Source organism: Monodelphis domestica, chromosome 3, assembly GCF_027887165.1.
Source record: "Monodelphis domestica isolate mMonDom1 chromosome 3, mMonDom1.pri, whole genome shotgun sequence".
In the NCBI taxonomy this organism is placed as follows: Eukaryota; Metazoa; Chordata; class Mammalia; order Didelphimorphia; family Didelphidae; genus Monodelphis; species Monodelphis domestica.
Window position 1 is genome coordinate 352,206,853 of NC_077229.1, and position 5,144 is coordinate 352,211,996.

The 5,144-nt window shown below is 37.3% G+C and overlaps 1 pseudogene; it reads left to right on the plus strand.

The window, feature by feature from the left end:
• Positions 1 to 1,895: 1,895 nt before the first annotated feature.
• LOC100023902 (STE20/SPS1-related proline-alanine-rich protein kinase-like) lies at positions 1,896 to 3,446 on the plus strand (annotated as a pseudogene).
• Positions 3,447 to 5,144: the final 1,698 nt, after the last annotated feature.

A 5,144-nucleotide genomic window follows, 5' to 3' on the forward strand; every position in this document is an offset into this window, starting at 1 on the left:
CATAAATGGATCTTGTTTATGTGTGCGAACATTTGGTGTGAATTCATTTATTTCTGGGGGTGTAAAGGGTATATGGTAACTTAGAGTCACCACATTCTCATTGATTCCTATTTCAGGTACTTCTATTAGAGGAAAAAGGCCCCTAATTTAATTTGTAACCTGTGAGTCAGTTTGACTAGAAAGATTTTCTTTAGAAGGACGAGATTTCCTTGGGGCTGAGTTCAATTAAAATAAAGGAAAAAAGAGAAAAAAATGTTTTATACTCATCTGATCTCATAGCTGTGTTCTCAACTGCTGAGTTAGATGCTTAAAAGACTGACTTGAGGATGACTAAAGAGTGAAAGAGTTATGAAAGATTTCACAGAGATTTGAGGATACTGGTCACAACCTTCATGGATTAGCCAGACTGTAAAGGGTAAAATTAGGGGTTATTGACTGAATATATTATACTACTGGCCGCTAGGGATTAAAATTAAATCCCAATAAAATACTCTTCAGTTTGGGATTTTTATGGTGGTTTTATTACATTAGAAGGAAGAAATAAAGAAGAAGATGGGAGAGAAAAGGAATTGAACTTCTCTGGCAAGCCAGATAGAGGTTCAGAGGCCTAGGCCAAGGGGCCTTCTCAATCTAGGTTGGCTTCCAGCCACAAGGCCTCCTCTGAGATGAGGGGTCTCCTAGAAGGATAGCAGTTTAGGAAGTAAAGAAAAAAAGAATCAGCCCAAACCACTCAACAAGCATTCTAGGAATGCTGCCACGAGCTCCCAATGCTGAAAGAGCCCAAAGTCTTGATGAAAGACAGCAGAGAGTGGAAGTAACAAGAAATATATAGACAGTTCTTTACATCACTTCCTGTTTCTCACATGTACCAATGGTAGTTTAAGCTTGACTTATGATAGTCCAGGGGGTCTGGAAAATAGTTTCCCCAAAAGGATAATGGAAAAATAATCAACTTTAAAATTGCAATAATTTGTGGATAAAAGGGGGGAAAAGAACAAAACAAATGATTACTAGATTGACAAAAAATCAATTTTGGGGCAGTCCACTTTGGCATAAGAATACACATTCAAAAAAAAGTTATTTCAACTTCCCATAGTTCAATTCACATCCCAAAATTTCCTCTGGATCTTCTGGTAGAGTGTGTGGTCTCTTCAGTCATCTTCACGGCACCTTCTAGAATCTGGAAGGTAGTCTCTTGTTCTAAATTTGGCTCAAATTCAAGTCAAAGTTCAAAATAATAACATCGTTCCCCCCCCCAACCCCCAAGGAAAATAATAATACATTTCTCCCCTGTGGAGGATACAGAGATACATGTGGGAATTACACAGGGATACATGGTCAAGTCATAAGGCATATGAATCAATTTGCAAAAGAAAATAAAAACATGGAAAAATCCAAATAAAAGAGAAAAATAATTTGTGGATGAAATACAAAATGTAAAAATCTTATGTCTAAAGAAATCTAATTAAAGGAAAAAGAAATCTATAACAAGTCTTTGAGTCAGGGCCCAGTTAAAATGATTTAAGCAATTATGCATTTACCCAATCAGTAGCCAAGATTATAGAAAGTTTGCCACACCATGAAAGACAGAAAAAGTACCAGATTTCAGCAGCAAATGGGAACTTAGATGGCAGTGAAAAGGAGATGCTTGATAGAATGTGGCTCAAGGAAGTCCTGCATTCAACACATATTAAATAGCCACAACCTCAAACCCCAAACAAGTTCAAGTCCTCTTGTCTTGGCTCAAAATTATATCAATCCCCCTGGGATCTGGTCTCTTTGACCTTGTGCTCCATGATTCTTTAGAACTGTAGTGCGGCCACAGCAGCACTAGTTCTGCTGGTGGTGGCTGGGGCCACCTAGGCGGCCCAGGGCATCGGCTGGCCCATCTGCAGGGATGCGTAGGAGCTGAAGGAGGTGATTGGCAGTGGTGCTACTGCTGTGGTCCAGGCTGCGCTATGCATACCCCACCAAGAATGAGTAGCAATAAAACGCATCAACTTAGAAAAATGCCAGACGAGCATGGATGAGCTACTAAAAGAAATTCAAGCCATGAGCCAATGCAGCCATCCCAATGTGGTGACCTATTATACCTCTTTTGTTGTAAGGACGAGCTTTGGTTGGTTGTGAAATTATTAAGTGGAGGTTCAATGCTGGATATCATAAAGTATATTGTTGGTCAAGAAGAGCACAAGAACGGAGTCCTGGAAGAATCAATAATAGCTACAATTCTTAATGAAGTTTTGGAAGGCTTAGATTATCTCCATAGAAATGGTCAAATTCACAGGGATTTGAAGGCTGGGAATATTCTTTTGGGTGAAGATGGTTCAGTGCAAATAGCAGATTTTGGTGTAAGTGCTTTCCTGGCAACATGAGGCTATGTTACCCGAAATAAAGTAAGGAAAACATTTGTTGGCACCCCTTGTTGAATGGTACCTGAAGTCATGGAACAGGTGAGAGGTTATGACTTCAAGGCTGATATGTGGAGTTTTGGAATAACGGCTATCAAATTGGTGACAGGAACTGCACCTTATCACAAGTATCCTCCTATGAAAGTGTTAATGTTGACATTGCAAAATGATCCTCCCACTTTAGAAACAGGAGTAGAAGACAAAGAAATGATGAAAAAATATGGCAAGTCCTTTAGAAAATTCTTTTCATTATGTCTTCAGAAAGATCCTTCTAAAAGGCCCATAGCAGCATAACTTTAAAAATGCAAATTCTTCCAGAAAGCCAAGAATAGAGAATATCTGTTTGAAAAACTGCTCACAAGAACACCAGATATTTCACAAAGAGCCAAAAATGTTTGGAGGTTTCCTGGATTGAGTGGTCATCTGCACAATACAGAAGACGGAGGCTGGGAATGAAGTGATGATGGAATGGATGAAAAGAGCGAAGAAGGGAAAGCAGAACTTTCTCAGGAAAAGTCACGGAAGAGTAAAAGAAGAAAATCCTGAGCAGATATAGTCACTTTCTATACAGGACTCTCAGGGTCAGCCTAATGTTAATGAAGAATTTGCAGAAAGTTCTTGTGCTGTGAATCTTGTTCTAAGATTAAGGAACTCCAGAAAGGAACTTAATGACATAGGATTTGAGTTTACTCCAGGAAGAGACAAGGCAGATGGTGTTTCTCAGGAGCTGTTCCCTGTAGGCCTGGTTGATGGTCATGATGTAGTTATAGTTGCTACGAATTTGCAGAAGATTGTAGATGACCCCAAAGCATTAAAAACATTGACATTTAAGTTGGCTTCTGCCTATGATGGAACGGAGATCCCTGATGAAGTGAAACTGATTGGCTTTGTGCAGTTGAGTGTCAGCTGATGCCTGTGGCTAGATGTCATCCTCAGCTCCCCATCCCACCCTCATCCCCAGCAAAATTGGAAGATTGTAAAGAGACCTGCTTAAGTAGATGAGAAGGGGGGGGGAAATTCAACACAACAGAACCCCAAACACTGCCACCACCACCACCACCCCACCATCACTCACAGAGTTCTGTGTCATGCTCCAGCAATTCACATTAGAGCACAACTGCTCAACTGCTGCTAACAAGTCCAAAAGCTATTTACTATTCTGAGCAACCAATTTTGATTTCCCCTAAATGAAACCAATCTGGAAATGCACCCAGGTGGCCCTATTTATTGGTAATAAAAGGAATTTTCTATCAGAAATGTATTTCTTTCATTGTAAAATTTCTGTGACAATACTTTAATTGTACATCTAACAACACTGCCTCTTTTATGTTATATTTAGAGATTAATATACTTATAAAAATTAAGATTTATTAGCCAAACTTGAATTCTAGTTTTAAAACTGACTATGAATTTTATTTTCATATATTTATGCATTATACATCTTACCTATAAGGAAAACAGTGGTTTGATTATGTGCTATTTGCAGTTAATCTCCTGTTATTTAAAGAAAAAAAAATTTCAGGTATATCTTTGGAGTATTTGTAACTTCTAGTTTTTGAAATGACCTAATTAGGAATTAGAGCTTATTATTTTGGTTTGTTTGTCTATAAACCAATCCACAATCTGATTGTCTCTAGGGAGTGGGAGGTGCCTTGCATACATTAATATTAAGAACGTGCCTGGGGCTGCTTTATTCTAGAATAGTCTCAGTTCTAGGAGTTTCATATGCATCCAATACATATGTTTGGCTTAAGTTTTGCTTTCCTGGGGTTACTATGAGCTAGAATACTTATTATATGCTGTTGCTATTTAGCCAGACTGCTAACTAACTCTGCCCATCTCCAATTTGGCTTAACCTTATGCGATGATAGGATTTGTTTCTATAAAGATAAAAACTTGAAAAACAAAAGAAAAAAAACAAGAATATGAGCTTTACTTAAAATTCTGCAGAAAACCAAGATGGAAAGAAAATAAAAGAAAGGGCTTTGTGCAATGACTAAAAGGTAATTTGCTATTAGGTTTCAAGGATAAATGTTTTTTGGACCAAGTAGCCCTCTGCTTAACATGTGACTTATCTAGATCTATATTATGGAACTAGTAAAACCTTAGGATTTTCAAAAATTGAAGTGTATTGTCAAGGAGGTAAACTCCTTGAACCATGCCATGACTCTTTCCTAGCTAACCTAGATATGGCAGCTCTTTAAAATGTACTTAAAACAGCAAATATCTATTACTAAGAAAAGTTATTTATAATTGTCTTGTCATAATCGTTAAAGTGTTTTGCATACAACTTAATGTAATTTCATTACATTTTATTGTTTATACAACAATTACTCAAAGATGACTGCAAAGGTAAAAGGAGAATAAAAGAGTATTGCACAGAAAAAAAATATATACATATATATCTTAAAATCAGTGACATACTGTGTCAGCCATGTGTGAGTACAAATTATTTTCAGAATAAAGTCATAACACAGTTGATAATGTACATTCAAAGACGTGCCAAAGTCCCCCAAATTCACAATAGCCAAGTTAATTAAAATAGCAAATAAATCCACTATCATGAAATCCATTTCACATAAGTTGCTGTATCACACACACACACACACACACACACACACACACACACACACACAAACTATGAACTGATGGATATTTGTCACAGTTTTTATAGATGTAGCAAATCTTTCAACCTTAGCAAACATATTTTTAAACAAAGTAAACTTATTTGGG